A 12,152-nucleotide genomic window follows, 5' to 3' on the forward strand; every position below is an offset into this window, starting at 1 on the left:
TTTCATAAGTTCCATTACTGTAAACAAAGTAGCACGAAGAAAAAGAAAACAGATCAGAGGAGGTCAAGACGGTGAAGTGGGAGGTCAAGGAGTTCACCTTCTCCCTGTGAAGGAAAAACCGGGCTGGTCTAACAAGATAGCTCACAAGTCTAGGAATGTGAAGGAGAGGCTGGGCTGGGCTAACAAGATAACTCACAAATCTAAGTATTGGAATACTGATCTGAGTTCTGCTAGACTAACTTGTAAATCTAGGTTAATTAGTGTTGGTTTGCTGTTCATGTTTTTTGCTAGCCAGCTGGATTTTCAAAGATACATATCTGGCTTTGGAATGTTGGTTTGCTGCCTCCCCGCCTCCACTTTGTGATGATAATGCTGCTAAAGCTGTTCCTTGCCTATTGGCCGAATACCCCAAGCTTGTACTTTACCCTATAAAACCTCATGTGCACGTCTTGGAGGTGCTCAGAGCTTCGGAGCAGAAGCTCCTCTGAGCCTGCTGGCATAATACATCTGAGTACTCCAACCCTCTGAGTGGTGCTTGTTTCTTGGCTGGCCTGTCATTTCTGTAACATTTCTGGAGGCCCCAGCGAGATACAACCACGCCGGCCCCTTGTGCCGCTGGACTGGTGGCTCCGGCCGACCGGGAGTCGGGATTCCGGCAGCGAACGAGGTGGCGCCTGCCAGACGGTATTCCGGGTTCTCTTTCGTGACGGCAACTTGGCCCCCGGGTGGCTGGGCTACAACCAGAGCCAGATTCCAGTGGAGGGACTGGACAGACTCACCAGGTGGCCGTCTGGACAAGGTAGGATCCCCCGGGAGGAATCAGGTGCTGTCCCATTGGACAGAAGAGGAGGCGGATCCCCTCCTACAGGCTGTGGCTCTGCAGGCGCGGGCCGGGCCTGGGCTCCTCACTGTGCATGCAGGGGGGGCGCAGAGCCACAGCCGTGGGGCGCTGGGTGGCACGAGATAGGGCGGGCACCGGCCTGGACGGAGGGGGCGGGGGCGGCCCCCGAGGGCCAAACAGGAAAAGGCCGCCCCTCCGGCTCCTGTACCTCCCACCCTTCCCCCCATACCAGCACCTGAGGGAGGGGGAGGGTGTCGTTGCCCTTTGCGGTAGCCAGGAGCCCAGAACCCACCTGTCCCCCGTGCCCCAGCCTCAAACTTCTGTGCAGGCCGAAAGCAGCGGCCTGAAGTGCAGCCGGGACCGGGTACCCCGCGCAGCCACCCAGGCAGCTGGGGGTCCAGCCTGGACATTTGGACTTCGGATCCCATTAGCTCGCCACCAGGCAGATGCCCAGCTTGAGGGTTTAACTGCAAACCAGGAATTCACCTGAAGGCGTGATTTCCCACCCTGTGAGTTCCTAAGGTGGGAAGAGGGTGCCTGCATTCCCCCCAGTTCTGGAGGCCCCTCCACAGCTCCGGGTGGGAGGGAAGCCGTGCTCTTGGTGACAGGAGCCACTGGCCCTGGGCCCGAGGCTGTCCTCTGGCACCTGCTCCCCTCTGCTCTCTTGGGGCCTGGTCATCTGCAAAGTGTGGGATTGGAAAGGTCACCACTTTGAACAGACAGCTCCTCCTAGCATGGTTCTCAGGCGGGGCTTCAGTGTGTGCTTCCCTGCCAACCCCAGAGAGCCTGTCCTGGGAGTTGTCCTACAGAAGGACTTCCTGCTAGGACATCTTTCACACCAGCACGGGAAGTGAACGCCTTGCCCTCAGGACCTAGGTCCCTGAGATGAAGGCGGGTCCTCGAGATGAAGGAGGGTCCTCGTGGGCCAAGCAGACAGCCAGTCACAGGGCCCTAGGCTGTTCGCAGACTTACGCAGAATTTGGCATCCCTCCCCAGAGCGGGAGGGGCCGCTCGAGATGTGCCGAAAGGATGCAGGAAGGAATGGAGGGTAGACACCCAAGAAAAGCGGCCTGTTCAGAAAATGCGCTGGCGGAGGTTGGAGGAAACGTTTCCTCTTTCTCCCCACAGTCTGGCTATTACTGTATTTCAGTTCATTTGGACTTAAATCAACACTTTTTGGTCTGGGCCAGAGCTGTCATTTATTAACAGTGTATCTATTGGATCCATTGTGTTTCAAGTTCGCAAAAACCAACGGACTTGACTTTTTAGACTTGCCGGTGGTGTACAAAATACTTTGTGGTGTAAAATAACCGAAATGGATAATTTCTTTGTGAAGGATTATTCTCAGAATAGCTATTCTAACTAAATATAATAGTTATCTGGAGCCAATTTCAGTGGAATAAATCTGTCCAGGTTTTTTTTTTTTTTTTCTCTAAATCTATGACATGTAGACATAGTAAGACCATTAAAAAAAAAAGAGAGAGAGAGAGAGAGAACAAAAAACTCATTGCTGGCAGACCTGAAAAGAGGCAGGAGCCTCACACACTGATGGCAGATTATAAATTGATCAAAGGTTTTTAGAAAACAAAATTACCTTGAATATATTAGTACATTTTAAGCACTTCTAGGCATATCTCCTAAGGAAATAATTCCTTAAAATTTAGGGAGAAGATTTCATGTAAAAATGTTTAAAACCAATCATTTATATACATCATGACAAATCAGTGGAATAAATGATGGTGGTGGAGGTCACACGCACACAGAGGTATAGCCATATGATCAAATTTTATGCAGCTATTGAAGTAAATGGAACATTAAACAGCATAGAAAAAAGTCCTAAAATAAAGTTTAAATGATAGAGTAGGTTACAAACCTGTCTATTGAAAATTATTCCAGTAAATGTAATAACAATTTGAAGAAACATCACCAAAACATATTGTTGGATGCTAAATGGTTTTCTATTACTTCTCTTCATAAGCTTTTACTCTTTTCCAAAACTTTTAGGTATATAATGTTTTTGAATCAGAAAAAAAAAACTTTATAAATTATTTTATAATACAATAGTCTGAAAAAACAGCTTGAGAGCTTTATTCAAATGAAAAATTAGATATTTTTCTAAATTTAACATTTTCCCCCAATCTGAGACCATTTTACATTGAGAAGTTTGGGAGCGGGGCAGATTTTCTGAAGAATAATTTTTATTCTCTGTAGGACCTTGTCTCTGTAACCCTAAGTAAAATATTCTAGAACAGAAGGAATATGTGTCAAAATTTTATGGCAGGAACAACTAGTAAAGATTAAGAACAAAGAAAGTAGAATTAAGTGTTCTTCCAAGACGGATGCACTTCTAATAATGAATAGCTCGGTTTTCTCTTTTGTAAAATGAGGAATTTTGACTGATTAATCTACATATATATTCTTTCATTTCCGACAGAGCATGCTTCTACCGTGTTATCTCCAAAAACTGTAATTAGTCTCCAAATTTGCCTTTGCACAAATAGTCCCTCTGGAGTTACTGCTGTGGGGAGGTGATGAAAATCCTGGTGCCTTATGAATGCTCTTCACTGCACAGCCTTTTCCCCTGTGGCCCACAGTCTTCTTCCAAATTTCTCAACCTCAATTTTCAGAGGTTTTTTACTTTTATGGGAAGTGGAATTATTTTAAATGAATTATTTGTTTAAGCTTCAAGAAATTACCGTTTTGACTTCAAACCACATAATTTTATTCTTGCTGTTTCACTTTGCTTTATCTTCCTTCAGACACAGGAACGCATTTACCTCCTTGTGTCAATTGTTTTGCACTGCGATCACTAACTGGTGACTGTTGGGGGCTCCACATGTGTTTCACATAAAGTTGCCAGCTTCCTCTGGTGTGAAATAACAGCTTCCTTGAAAGTTAAAGACAAGGTGCTTGCACTTTGTCTAAAAAAAGATAATTGGAACTAATAGAAATTTACAGTAGCCGAAAGTACATCCTAACAGGGAGGCGTGTGGTCGTGGATGAAGGAACAGTGGCCAAGAGCAACTCTCTCCACAGAGAGATTCCATAAAACAGGACATAACTTCTCTAAAAGCCTCGGTCTCCCCGCAACCCCACTCATCTCTTTAGACTCAGCCCCAGGACCCCTCACCACTCTAACCTCCTTCCCATCTCTTCCTTTCTTGAGGGAGAACCCATCTTATGGTGCCCCAGCCCCACACCCCCAGCACCTGAACCATCACCCCTAGTAACACCGTAAAAGCCCCAGGAGTGACAGCTGCCAGATATCAAAGCCGTCCTTCTGGGAAGAAGTGAGCAGAGAAGAGGGCACACACTGGTTAGTGGTGACTTAGTTATTTCCTTTTTTTCACTCCCTCAGGGACATGAACACTGGTTCTGCAGCTGCTGCCCCGGCTATGGCTTCTGCCCGACTTCTGTCTCCTCATCACACAGTCACAATGCTGAAAACACCAGCGTGGTGACCAGATGATGTCACATCCCCGGTGGGGCTGTGGGCATCGTCCAGCCTGGTGCAGGCAGCGCAGAGACTGGACAGCTGTTGAGAATTTTACAGTAATATGAAATAAACTAAATTTATTTTGTTTTCTGCTGTCACTGCATACTGTCAGTGACAACTTACCCTCATGCGGGTCCACCACGTACACCAACCCCACTGGGGATCACTAGTACCTGGAGTCTACACTCACCCCTGTTAACTGTGGTCCGTGATTCTCCAACTATTTAGGGGGAAAACAGAGATGTCAGGGGAGGAAGTAACCATGTGCTTCACTTCATGCAAGGCCGCCTTATGTCTGGTGTTCAGATGTGATTACTCAGTGCTTCCTGCCTGCAAAGAACTCAGTTTATTTAGTTAGTCTGTTTCTTTTTTGGGAGGAAGAGGTAATTATGTTTGTTCATTTGTTTACTTAATGGAGGCTCTGGGGATTGAACCCAGGACCTCGTGCATGCTAAGCACACACTCTCCCACTGAGCTACACCCTCCCCCAAAACTCAGTTTGTTAATCTTCTGTTTATATTGAAATATCCCAATGCACGCACAACCAAATGGCTCACTACTTTCTTTACACCTTAACAGGGTATGGACATTTTCACAGATGATTTTTTATATCATATTTGAAAAGGGACAAAGAACAATAGTTTTTGTTTTATTTTTTGCCTTGGTGACACAGGTCTATATAGAGACTTCCTTGCTATGGAAGATTTGTTTCAAATAGGAGTGTGGAAGTGTGGGGGATGTCTGTAAATTTGCTGGTTTTTTTTTTTTTTTTTAATTAAACTCTATTTTTCACCTTTATTGAGTCAGGAAAGCATATATTCCTCATAGAACAATAGCTTTTCTACACATAGGCTATTAAAGTGTGAACTGGAGGTGTTGTGCCCATATAGAAATGGGCTTCTTTAGGTTGAAATGTTTTGATTTTTAAAAATCTTTTTCAAAAAAATTTGTCATGTTTGTGTTTATACTTCAATAAAGATAAATATAATTTTCATTTCTGTCTTGTTTTTGCAACAAAGCACCCTTTGAGGTGTAGTCTTTTTTCCTGCCCATCTGAGAATTTTGACTTGTGTCACAAGTATCGGAATTTAGCATGTAGAATCCAGTGTTGCCTTAGAGACACAAGGCTTGTCACGTGACTCCCAATAGGGTCAGAATTTTATTTTATTCTGCAGTCGTCAACATGGGAACGGTTAACCTGCAAGTTGCCAAGCGGTAAGACTTCTCTTACAATATGCTGTTTGATTTGGATATGGAGTACTAGGAAGTAAATGGAATATTAGGAAGTAAATTGTGGTGTGGGTGTAGCTCAGTGGTAGAGTGCATGCTTAGCGTGCACAAGGTCCTGGGTTCAATCCCCAGTCCCTCCATTAAATAAAATAATACATAAATAAATTAACCTAATTACCTCCCCCCAGAAAACAAAACAGACCTCCTAGGACAACTCTGGTTATAGTGTGAGCTCGGGCAAGCCCTCTGAGACGAGACAAACCTCTATGCTGACATCTCTGCTGCCTGGCAAGCCCTGTGCACCAGGTGAGCTCTGCGCTACAGCGGGATGGGGGAGGGGACGGGCATCACCTCAAAGGTGATCAGACCAGGTGAAACCAGGTGTTTGCAAGGCACCCACTCCAGGCAATCAGGCCGGCTTCCCTGGGGAGGAAGGAAGCCCAGGAGGGTGGGCATGTAGGAGAGCTGTTTGCAGCCACTCTGGGCCACAGGGCAAGGCCTGGCCTGTGTGTTCTCTGCGTGGTGACAGGCAAGGGCCAGGAGGTGGGTGGGTAAGCCTCAAGCCTCCCTGGGGCGGGCCCCTCCTGGGAGCCCCTTGTCTGCATGGGAGCACGGACAGGGCCTGGCACTGATCCCCATGGGAGTGGAGGATCCACCTGGAAGGAGAAGGATGGAGGACATGGGCCCCTCCCAGCCCAGGAGGTGGTGTGTGAGGCCTGTGTGAAAGGGCTCAGCCCCACCCCCACCAGGCTGCAGGAGCCCCTGGGGATGGGGCAGGTGGGGCAGGGCCTCTGCGTCAGGTGCTGGTAATGGATCGTGGTCTCATCCTGAGGGCAGGGATCCTCTGGGCCTGGAAGGACCCCTTGGGCAGCTTGGTACCCATCATAGTCCTGGTGGCTGGGGAGAGCTCAGCGAGCAGAGGCTGGGTCCTCCCCGGGCATGGTGTCCAGCACAAACCAGCAGGCCTGACTCAGACAGGGCCATTGTGGTCTAGCATACACCTCCTTCCCTGGACCCCACAGCCCAGGTCATCCAGACCCTGGCAGCCCTCTTTCACCTTTGTGCTCGCTCACCGAAGCACAGCGGCTCCATCTCAACCAGCGTGTGCAGGGTGTGGCCCTGTGCCCCGGGATGCTCTAGAGGGAGACTGCACCCAGCCCCACTCTCCTGGAGACTGCACCCTCTGCCTGCTCAGGGCTGGCTGCCCTGTCTCCACCCTGCCTGGCCGGCCGGGGTTACCAGCTCCTACCGGGACCAAAGCCCGCCTGCCCTTGGGAGGTGTGGGCCCTGGTTGCCATGGTGATGCCCCAGCAGTTCCTGATGCAGGCCCTGCGAGTGGGGTCCCCTTACACTGGGACTTGTGCTGGGTGGCATGGTGCAGGTTTGTGTCCAACCTCGGGTGCCTCAGCCTGTCCCTGCTATTTGGGGGGGTGTCACTGCAGAATCACACCCCACATGGGGTTGAGAGTTCTGAGTTCTATCTGTCTATCCTGCTGCCAGCCTTGACCTCCAGAGACCTAGTCCCTCAGCCCCAACAGCTGAGAATCAGCAGGAGAGTGGGAGGCTTGGGCCCAGGCCGTGAACCGGGGCTGGGGGAGGCTTGGAAGAACCGCACCATCCGGCACCTGCCGCGTTTGTTCAGGTGGAGATGGCCAGGTTGCTGCTGGCCAGGGAGGAGAGGCCAGGGTAGTGGGCACGAGGCCAAATGGCATCCCCGAAGCCTGGAGGTATGTCTGGGGATTGGGGCCAGAGGACAGGAACAGTGCAGATGGCCCCTGGGTGGACAGGGAGATGGAGTCTGGCTGCCCAGGTGAGATACAGCCCTTCTCTGGCCACTGGGAGGAAAGGCTCCTCAGGGATCAGGGTCGTGGTTGTGTGGGAGGAAGGCCACAGAGGCCTCCTGCACTGGAGGGTGGTGAGTGGTCCTCTTGTGGTCAGGAAGGGGCACGTGGTGATGTGAAGCTGGATCAGCCGTGCTGGTGTGGGGCCAGGGGAGCTTGGGGTGGCAGGTGGGTCCCAGGACCTGGCCACTAAGTAGTGAAGGAGCCCAGAGAAGGAGGTGGTGGCCACCCATTTTCCCCTCAGGAGCCACTGTTCCAGCTCACCTGTGTTATACTAACCTAACTGAGTACAGGGGACACTGAGGAGTCGCAAACTGACTGACACATCAGAGGACACAGCTACCTCCAATCCCCACAGCTTGCCAAAGGGGTGGGTGAGGGTGGGGGTGAGGGCTGCTGGAAGACACGCCCCCTTCCAGTGCGGCAAGGAAGGGCTGTCCAGTTCAGAACAGCGGGGACAGGAAGGCCCCAAGCAGATTCTGCATGTGGCCCTGGTCAGGCGTGTGTACGAGTGGGGATAGCTGGATGACCAGGGAGGAGCGGGTGGGGCGCTTACAGGTGCACTGCCCAGGTGTGACCAAGTAGATACTGCAAGAAACGGCAGAGTGGGGCTGCTCCCATCACACCTGTCTGGGTTCTACCTCCCGTACTGGTCCGACCGCCTCGGTGTTGGGGGGTCAGAGGAGGATCACTGGGACCGAGCCTATGTGATGAGAGTGGGGGACTGGCCCAGGAGGGCGGGCAGTGGGAGGGGTGTGCGCGCGCTGCTTCGCGGCTGATCCTGCCCCCACCGCTGCCAGGTACGGCATCAGCTGGGACAGCATCGTCCTGTAGGGGCAGAGCATCCGCACGGTGCCCACCGTGGACCTGCCTTCACGCTCTGAGTGCGCCACGGTGGTGCTGCACCTGGGGCATGCGCATCGCCTTCCCCGACACCAGGAAGACCTACTGCTTTGACGCGTTCCCCAAGTGAGCAGCGGGGCGGGACCCAGGGGGCGGGGACCCAAGGGAGGGGCCTCAGCGGGGGTGGGGAGTGGAAGCCTAACGTGTCCCGCCCCACAGCATGGAGACGGTGTCCAAGATCACGTCGCCGGTGCTCATCATCCACCGCACGGAAGACGAGGTGACCGACTTCTCGCGCTGGCTGGCGCTCTCCAAGCTCTGCCCCAAGGCCATTGAGCCTTTGTGGGTGGAGGGCGCCGGGCACAACGACATCCAGCTTCCACAGCCAGAACGTGGAGCACCTGAACGGCTGCATCTCCCAGGAGCTGCCCAGCCGGCGCGCCTAGCCTAGCGGCTGCCCAGCCACACCCAGACCTCATCAGTAAGGGGGCAACAGGGCCCCGAGCCGGTCCTGGGGGTTGCACGCGAACCCCTGGGTGCCCCATGCCCTCAAGGCAGCCGGCAGGCAGGGGTCGGGACCTAGCCCAGCCCAGGGGCCGTGGACAGTGTACAGGCGACGGAGCTATGCTTTCATTTCCTTTTGGAAACAAAACGATGGAAAAACGTGAAAACGGAAATTCAGGATTTAAAATTTAAAAAAATAATAAAATAAAATAAAAGGAGAAAATACCTAGTTGGGTAAACCTGAATGTAAAAAAAAAAAAGGCTAATCAAAGGTAAGAGAGATATGTGCAAAGCTCTATATAAGGTATCACCCACAAAGGAGCACTGGGAAGACTCTAGAACAGCGATAAGAGAGTGTAACAGTAAGAAAATCTAAGAGGATGAGAGGAAGATCGTACCACATATGAGGATAAATGAGGAGACATTTGTCAGATACTCAAAGGACAAGATAACAGTGCGAAAGAAGGAAGCTAAGTCATGGGGATGGTAATTTAATAAAATGCAGGAAGAGCCAAACTGAGTCAGCCAGATAGCTCCCAGTGTGTAGTATTTAGCATTCATCTGTAACGTTATCAATAGCCTGTCCTGGGTGAAACTGATTTTTGTGAATTTCACTTTTTTGCAATCGATCACCACTCCCCACAGGTGACAGTGTATTTGTGACTGGCTTCCTTTATGGAGTCTCTCATGGGTGGCTTTGACAAGGTGACTCCTCTACTTAATTACTGTGTCATGAGACATGATTTCTTAATGTATCTATATGGTGTTCTGATACAGATTTTTAAATGTGTTAATTTACTAAAACCTAGTTTATGCACTTAAAGAACCACAGAGGCTGGAACAATGTCTCTCCTTTCATCCAGAATGCTTAGCTTTTCCATACTGTCTTCCTAGTCCTCCTGGATGTTACCAAACATAAGCTAATGTTTGATACAAAATATAAAGCTGTGAGACAGAAAATGTGTGTTTTGTCCCCAATTCCCTGTATGTATGAGTTAAGATAAGTCCCTTAACCTCTTCATACTTTCATTCTCACTTTCAATCTCTTAGTGTGACAACAGAGATCATGCTCTCTACATATCTCTCAAGGCAGGAAGACTAAATGAAACACAAGAGAGTATTGTCGGCCCTTCTGAACACACATATCAATCTGGGGTACAGCTGAGCCTGACTGTGTGACGCACCTTTCAGAGTGCTACTACCACAAATCAATGCCTTGTGATGCCAGGAACCTCACATCCCCTCCTCTCCTGGAGTGCAGCCAAGAGGAAGCTCTTGTCTGTGCAGAGGGGAGGCTGTCTTCTTCCTTAGACAGCACTGTGCTGGCCATAAAGATTTCTGCCCATCCCTAACCCCTACCTCCACCCACCCTCCCCAGCACGGTATTTGGTTTGCAATTGTAGGCTGGTTTTGAGTGACCAGGAGGCCAGTGACTGGAAGGCAGCATGGTTGGGACTGGGAGCTCTCTGACCTAGCTCTCCTCCTGAGCACTATGCAGCTTAGGCTCTTCAGCAGCAGCGTCCTAAGAGGCTCTGAAAAATGCCCAGGCCGTCCACATTCGCTGGCCAGCAAAACACCAGGCACGCGGCCAGTTTGAATGGTACTGGGAAGGCACATGGAGAGAGATGGCTCTTTCCTCCAACAGGCTTTAGAGCTTCCAAGGGATAGTTTGTTTGATTATCATTATACCAGCCAAACACCCAACATCTTGGACCCCCTATAGTTTGTCAGGCACAATGCCTGGCACTCAGAAGGAAAAAAAGAAAAAAAAAAAAAAAGAAAAGATAAGACATAGCTCTAGCCCCAAAGGATTGAGACTAGATGGCAAAACACCTAACAAAATAATTACCCACAATGGTTATAAACAATAGTAATAATAGTTGTTTTTGGAAATCCAAGAAAGGAGAGTATGTGTCAAAATACTCAGGGATGGTCTCAAAGAGAAGGTGAGGATGAAACTGAATCTTCTTGAGGGCTGGATCCATTTTGGATAATTAGAGAGGAGTTAGGGAGCAACAGTATGAACAAAGCTTTTTCTGGGAATGTTCCTAGAAAGGCAGAAAATAATTAGGCAGTAAGAATGGTAATGGGGTTGGCAAGATTAGTTAGAAAATTGTTGTTTAGTTGTATATTTAACAACATTCACTCAATATTTGCTGTAAGTGAGGCATCACACTGGAAGCTGGTTATAAAGTGATGAGCACAACAGACCAAGTTCCTGTCCGCTTAGAGCTCACCTTGTAGTCAGGGAGGTAGCCAATAGGTAGGTATGCCAGCACATACATAGTCATTCTAAAATGCTATTATCACGGTGCTATGGAGAAAATGCTCTGTTGCAGGAAGTTTTGAAACCTAGCTAGCTGCCTTGGGGGTGGCCGCACCAAGAAGAGATACTGACTAAACTGAAAGCTGATTGATGACAAGGATCCAGTCACTAAAAGGGTTGAGCAGAAGCTCATTCCAGGCAAATGCAACAGAATACAAGAAGGCCCTAAGAAGGGAAGAGTTTGGCATATTTCATGTGTTACAAGGAAGCCAGGGAAGTTAATTGCATAGTCTTGATGATAACATTTTTGACTTATTTCTTACCACGTAGAATTCTTGACATCTTAATGTTGGAGGGCTCATGTAATTGGTACAGAGTTTGTTAATGAGAACTTCTACACATTATTGTGTAAATTAATTAGATAAGTAGAAGCTGAGGCAAAGAATACTACTTTGATCATCCAGAATGTGAAAAAGAGAGTGAATCAGTATACATTTACTTTAAAAAAGATTAGATGCTTTGAGAATACACGAGTTGGTAAACTTGAGGTTATGAACATTTATGTAAGGCATTCTGTTTGGGTAATTAAATAAGATAATGATAAAGAAAGAAATAAATTTTAGTTCAAATTATAATATACATTTTCCGTGTAGTAAGAGATACTAGAGCTGGTGATATATTAATTCTTGAGATATTGAAAATGATCATAATGTAGTTCGAGTCCCTTATACTGTTCTGTGATGTGTGAAATGGCAGTGATACTACAGAATACAGAGACGTCCAGACGAGACGACACCTAAAGCAATCTAGACGGCCGAAATCTTAAGCAGTTGACTTCAGTCATTCAAAAGCAATATTTAAAACATTATGTGAGTATACATTTGTGTGGTGTGTATGCATAAAGTTTCTTGACTTAACTGAGCGTCAAACCTACAAGTGAAAATTGTTCCACTACTAATGTTTTACAAGTTAATCGAGAGCATTCTAATATATTAACATCTTCCAAATCGTTGTGTGTGTATATACTGAAACTATAAAGAGGCCCTTTTAAAACTTCCATTGGATTCTTATCCTTTCATCCTTCTGTTTGTGATGATAACAATTGCAGGCTGAAAAGTTAGGTGATGGGCG

General features: G+C 48.4%; 1 pseudogene; it reads left to right on the plus strand.

Moving 5' to 3' along the window:
• The first annotated feature begins 1,726 nt into the window (after positions 1–1,726).
• On the plus strand, positions 1,727–8,697 carry LOC102507162 (annotated as a pseudogene).
• The last annotated feature ends 3,455 nt before the right edge of the window (positions 8,698–12,152 follow it).

This window comes from Camelus ferus, chromosome 17 (assembly GCF_009834535.1).
Source record: "Camelus ferus isolate YT-003-E chromosome 17, BCGSAC_Cfer_1.0, whole genome shotgun sequence".
In the NCBI taxonomy this organism is placed as follows: Eukaryota; Metazoa; Chordata; class Mammalia; order Artiodactyla; family Camelidae; genus Camelus; species Camelus ferus.